At 42.4% G+C, this 6730-nt stretch overlaps 1 non-coding gene across 1 annotated transcript; it reads right to left on the bottom strand.

Annotated features, from left to right (window-relative positions):
- Positions 1–289: 289 nt before the first annotated feature.
- LOC112773674 (small nucleolar RNA R71) lies at positions 290–397 on the bottom strand. Its single transcript, XR_003188212.1, has one exon. It is a non-coding gene; the product is annotated as a small nucleolar RNA R71 (small nucleolar RNA).
- Positions 398–6730: the final 6333 nt, after the last annotated feature.

The raw sequence follows: 6730 nt of genomic DNA, 5'->3' as shown, positions 1-6730 counted from the left end.
CAACTTTGAGCTGAAACCTCAATTAGTTTCTCTGATGCAGCAGAACTGCAAGTTTCATGGACTTCCATCTGAAGATCCTTTTCAGTTCTTAACTGAATTCTTGCAGATATGTGATACTGCTAAGACTAATGGAATAGATCCTGAAGTCTACAGGCTCATGCTTTTCCCTTTTGCTGTAAGAGACAGAGCTAGATTATGGTTGGATTCTCAACCCAAAGACAGCCTGAACTCTTGGGATAAGCTGGTCACAGCTTTCTTAGCCAAGTACTTTCCTCCTCAAAAGCTGAGCAAGCTTAGAGCTGATGTTCAAACCTTCAGACAGAAAGAAGGTGAATCCCTCTATGAAGCTTGGGAAAGATACAAACAGTTGACCAAAAAGTGTCCTTCTGACATGCTTTCAGAATGGACCATCCTGGATATATTCTATGATGGTTTATCTGAGCTATCAAAGATGTCACTGGACACTTCTGCAGGTGGATCCATTCACCTAAAGAAAACGCCTGCAGAAGCTCAAGAACTCATTGACATGGTTGCTAATAACCAGTTCATGTACACTTCTGAAAGGAATCCTGTGAGTAATGGGACGCCTATGAAGAAGGGAGTTCTTGAGGTTGATACTCTGAATGCCATATTGGCTCAAAATAAAATATTGACTCAGCAAGTCAATATGATCTCTCAGAGTCTGCATGGAATGCAAGCTGCATCCAACAGTACTCAAGAGGCATCTTCTGAAGAAGAAGCCTATGATCCTGAGAACCCTGCAATAGCAGAGGTAAATTACTTAGGTGAACCTTATGGAAACACCTATAACTCAACATGGAGAAATCATCCAAATTTCTCATGGAAGGATCAAAAGCCCCAACAAGGCTTTAATAATGGTGGAAGAAACAGGTTTAGCAATAGCAAGCCTTTTCCATCATCCACTCAGCAACAGACAGAGAACTCTGAACAAAATGCTTCTAATTTAGCAAATCTAGTCTCTGATCTATCTAAGGCCACTGTAAGTTTTATGAATGAAACAAGGTCTTCCATTAGAAATTTGGAAGCACAAGTAGGCCAGCTGAGTAAAAGGATCACTGATATCCCTCCTAGTACTCTCCCAAGCAATACAGAAGAGAACCCAAAAGGAGAGTGCAAGGCCATTGACATAAGCGCCATGGCCGAACCTGAAAAGGAAGGAGAGGACGTGAATCCCAAGGAGGAAGACCTCCTGGGACGTCCAGTGATCAATAAGGAGCTTCCCTCTGGGGAATCAAAGGACTCTGAGGCTCATCCAGAGACCATAGAGATTCCATTGAACCTCCTTATGCCCTTCATGAGCTCTGATGAGTATTCCTCTTCTGAAGAGAATGAGGATGTCACTGAAGAGCAAACTGCCAAGTTTCTTGGTGCAATCATGAAGCTGAATGCCAAATTATTTGGCATTGATGCTTGGGAAGTTGAACCTCCCTTGTTCATCAATGAACTAAGTGATCTGGATCAACTGACATTGCCTCAGAAGAGACAGGATCCTGGAAAGTTCATAATACCCTGCACCATAGGCACCATGATCTTTAAAGCTCTGTGTGACCTTGGTTCAGGTATAAACCTCATGCCCCTCTCTGTAATAGAGAAACTGGGAATCTATGAGGTGCAAGCTGCTAAAATCTCATTAGAGATGGCAGACAGCTCAAGAAAACAGGCATATGGACAAGTAGAGGACGTTTTAGTAAAGGTTGAGGGCCTTTACATCCCTGCTGATTTCATAGTCCTGGATACTGGAAAGGAAGAGGATGAATCCATCATCCTAGGAAGACCTTTCCTGGCCACAGCAAGAGCTGTGATTGATGTTGACAGAGGTGAAATATTCCTTCAATGGAATGAAAACTCCCTTGTATTCAAAACTCAAGGATCTCCCTCTGCAACCATGGAGAGGAAGCAGGAAAAGCTTCTCTCCAAGCAGAGTCAACCAGAGCCCCCACAGTCAAACTCTAAGTTTGGTGTTGGGAGGCCACAACCAAACTCTAAGTTTGGTGTTGAACTCCCATATCCAAACTCTAAGTTTGGTGTTGGAGAGTCTCAACAAAGCTCTGCACATCTGTGAGGCTCCATGAGAGCCCACTGTCAAGCTATTGACATTAAAAGAGCGCTTGTTGGGAGGCAACCCAATGTTTATCTAATTCTTATTTTTATTGTTTTTCATGTTTTCTTAGGTTCATGATCATGTGGAGTCACAAAATAAATAAAAAAATTTGAAAACGGAATCAAAAACAGCAGAAGAAAAATCACACCCTAGAGGAAGCATCTGCCTGGCGTTCAACGCCAGAACAGAGCATGGTTCTGGCGCTGAACGCCCAAATGGGCAGCATCCTGGCGCTGAACGCCCAGAACAAGCATGGTTCTGGCGTTCAACGCCAGAAATGGCAACAAATGGGCGCTGAACACCCAAAATGGCCACCAACCTGGCGCTGAACGCCCAGAGTTGGATACAAAGGCATTTTTACATGCCTAAGGGATGTAAATCCTTGAAAACCTCAGGATCTGTGGACCCCACAGGATCCACTCAGGATCTGTGGACCCCCACAGGATCCACTCAGGATCTGTGGACCCCACAGGATTCCCACCTACCTCCACTCACCTCTTCTCACCACTCTCTTTCACACAACCCCATAAACACTCTTCCCTAAAAGCCCTTCACCAATCACCTCAATCTCTCTTCCCCATAAACCTACCTCATAAAACTCCACCTACCTTCAAAATTCAAAACCAATTTCCCACCCAAACCCACCCATATGGCCGAACCAATACCCCCCTCCCTTCCCTATATAAAGACCTCCATTCCTCATCAAATTCACACAACAAACCCCTCTACACTCTCCTTGGCCGAAACCTCATCTCCCTCTCCCTCTCCATATTTCTTCTTCTTCTCCTTCTATTCTTTTGTTTATTGCTCGAGGGCGAGCAATATTCTAAGTTTGGTGTGGTAAAAGCATAGCTTTTTTGTTTTTCCATTACCATTGATGGCACCTAAGACCGGAGAATCCTCTAGAAGAGGGAAAGGGAAGATAAAAGCTTCCACATCCGAGTCATGGGAGATGGAAAGGTTCATCTCCAAAGCCCATCAAGACCACTTCTATGATGTTGTGGCCAAGAAGAAGGTGATCCCTGAGGTCCCTTTTAAACTCAAAAGAAATGAGTATCCGGAGATCCGACATGAAATTCAAAGAAGAGGTTGGGAAGTTCTAACAAACCCCATCCAACAAGTCGGCATCTTAATGGTTCAAGAGTTCTATGCCAATGCATGGATCACCAAGAACCATGATCAAAGTAAGAACCCGGATCCAAAGAACTATGTTACAATGGTTCGGGGGAAATACTTGGATTTTAGTCCGGAAAATGTGAGGCTGGCGTTCAACTTGCCATACATGGAAGAGAACGCACGCCCCTACACAAGGAGAGTCAACTTTGATCAAAGGTTGGACCAAGTCCTTATGGACATATGTGTAGAAGGAGCTCAATGGAAGATTGACTCCAAAGGCAAGCCGGTTCAACTAAGAAGATTGGACCTCAAGCCTATTGCTAGAGGATGGTTGGAGTTTATTCAATGCTCAATCATTCCCACTAGCAACCGGTCTGAAGTTACTATAGACCGGGCCATCATGATCCATAGCATCATGATTGGAGAAGAGGTGGAAGTTCATGAGATTATACCTCAAGAACTCTACAAGGTGGCTGACAAGTCCTCCACCATGGCAAGGTTAGCCTTTCCTCACCTCATTTGCCACCTATGCAATTCAGCTGGGATTGACATAGAGGGAGATATCCTCATTAAAGAGGAAAAGCCCATCACTAAGAAAAAGATGGAGCAAGCAAGAGAGCCCAGTCATGGAGCTCAAGAGGCGTATGAAGCTCATCACCATGAGATTCCGGAAATGCCTCAAATGCACTTTCCTCCACAAAACTATTGGGAGCACATCAACACCTCCCTAGAAGAATTGAGTTCCAATTTGGGACAACTAAGGGTGGAACATCAAGAGTACTCCATCATGCTGCATGAAAGAAGAGAAGATCAAAAGGCAATGAGGGAGGAGCAACAAAGACAAGGAAGAGACATAGAAGAGCTCAAAGACATCATTGGTTCCCCAAGAAGGAAACGCCACCATCACTAAGGTGGATTCATTCCTTGTTCTTGCTTTCTCTGTTTTTCGTTTTCTATACTATGTGCTTATCAATGTTTGTGCCTTCATTACATGATCATTAGTAGTTAGTAACTTTGTCTTAAAGATATAAATGTCCTATGAATCCATCACCTCTCTTAAATGAAAAATGTTTTAATTCAAAAGAACAAGAAGTACATGAGTTTCGAAATTATCCTTGAACTTAGTTTAATTATATTGATATGGTGACAATGCTTCTTGTTTTCTGAATGTATGCTTGAACAGTGCATATGTCTTTTGAAGTTGTTGTTTAAGAATGTTAAATATGTTGGCTCTTGAAAGAATGATGACTAGGAGACATGTTATTTGATAATCTGAAAAATCATAAAAATGATTCTTGAAGCAAGAAAAAGCAGCAAAGAGCAAAGCTTTCAAAAAAAAAAAAAGAAGAAAAAAAATAGGCGAAAAAAAAATAGAAAGAAAAAGAAAAAGCAAGCAGAAAAAGCCAATAACCCTTAAAACCAAAAGGCAAGGGCAAATAAAAAGGATCCCAAGGCTTTGAGCATCAGTGGATAGTAGGGCCTAAAGGAATAAAATCCTGGTCTAAGCGGCTAAACCAAGCTGTCCCTAACCATGTGCTTGTGGCGTGAAGGTGTCAAGTGAAAACTTGAGACTGAGCGGTTAAAGTCAAGGTCCAAAGCAAAAAAAAAAGAGTGTGCTTAAGAACCCTGGACACCTCTAATTGGGGACTTTAGCAAAGCTGAGTCACAATCTGAAAAGGTTCACCCAATTATGTGTCTGTGGCATTTATGTATCCGGTAGTAATACTGGAAAACAAAGTGCTTAGGGCCACGACCAAGACTCATAAAGAAGCTGTGTTCAAGAATCATCATACTGAACTAGGAGAGTCAATAACACTATTCGAAATCTGAAGTTCCTACAGATGCCAATCATTTTGAACCTCAATGGATAAAGTGAGATGCCAAAACTATTCAAGAGGCAAAAAGCTATAAGTCCCGCTCATATGATTGAAACTATGTTTCATTGATAGTTTGGAATTTATAGTATATTCTCTTCTTTTTATCCTATTTGATTTTCAGTTGCTTGGGGACAAGCAACAATTTAAGTTTGGTGTTGTGATGAGCGGATAATTTATACGCTTTTTTGGCATTGTTTTTAGTATGTTTTTAGTAGGATCTAGTTACTTTTAGGGATGTTTTCATTAGTTTTTATGTTAAATTCACATTTCTGGACTTTACTATGAGTTTGTGTGTTTTTCTGTGATTTCAGGTATTTTCTGGCTGAAATTGAGGGACTTGAGCAGAAATCAGATTCAGAGGTTGAAAAAGGACTGCTGATGTTGTTGGATTCTGACCTCCCTGCACTCAAAGTAGATTTTCTGGAGCTACAGAACTCTAAATGGCGCGCTTCCAATTGCGTTGGAAAGTAGACAGCCAGGGCTTTCCAGCAATATATAATAGTCCATACTTTGGCCAAGAATTGACGACGTAAACTGGCGTTCAACGCCAGCTTTCTACCCAAATCTGGCGTCCAGCGCCAGAAAAGGATCCAAAACCAGAGTTGAACGCCCAAACTGGCACAAAAACTGGCGTTCAACTCCACAAATGGCCTCTGCACGTGCAACACTTAAGCTCAGCCCAAACACACACCAAGTGGGCCCCGGAAGTGGATTTATACATCAAATACTTACTCATGTAAACCCTAGTAGCTAGTTTATTATAAATAGGACCTCTTACTATTGTATTAGACATCTTTGGATGCCTGGTTCTTAGATCAGAGGGGCTGGCCTCTCGGCCATGCCTGAACCTTCACTTATGTATTTTCATACGGTAGAGTTTCTACACTCCATAGATTAAGGTGTGGAGCTCTGCTGTTCTTCAAAGATTAATGCAAAGTACTACTGTTTTCTATTTAATTCTTCTTATTTCGCTTCTAAGATATCCATTCGCACCCAAGAACGTGATGAAGGTGATGATTATGTGTGACGCTCATCATCCTTCTCCCTTATGAACGCGTGCCTGACAAACACTTCTGTTCTACATGAATTAAGCTAGAATGAGTATCTCTTAGATCTCCTAACCAGAATCTTCGTGGTGTAAGCTAGAATGATGGCGGCATTCAAGAGAATCCGGAAGGTCTAAACCTTGTCTGTGGTATTCCGAGTAGGATTCGATGATTGAATGACTGTGACGAGCTCCTAACTCGCGATTGCAGGGCGTTAGTGACAGACGCAAAAGGATAGTAAATCCTATTCCGGCATGATCGAGAACCGACAGATGAATAGCCGTGCCGTGACAGGGTGCGTGAGCATATTATTCACTGAGAGGATAAGATGAACCCATTGACAAGGGTGATGCCTCCAGACGATTAGCCGTGCCGTGACAGGGCATTGGATCATTTTCCCGTGAGATGACCGAAAGTAGCCATTGACAGTGGTGATGTATCACATAAAGCCAGCCATGGAAAGGAGTAAGACTGATTGGATGAAGATAGCAGGAAAGCAGAGGTTCAGAGGAACGAAAAGCATCTCCATTCACTTATCTGAAATCCCTGCCAATGAATCTACATAAGTA

The sequence above is a fragment of the Arachis hypogaea genome, chromosome 18 (genome assembly GCF_003086295.3).
Source record: "Arachis hypogaea cultivar Tifrunner chromosome 18, arahy.Tifrunner.gnm2.J5K5, whole genome shotgun sequence".
Taxonomy (NCBI): domain Eukaryota; kingdom Viridiplantae; phylum Streptophyta; class Magnoliopsida; order Fabales; family Fabaceae; genus Arachis; species Arachis hypogaea.
The sequence above is the reverse complement of the archived record's forward strand: the minus strand, read 5'-3'. Positions and strand labels throughout refer to the sequence as shown.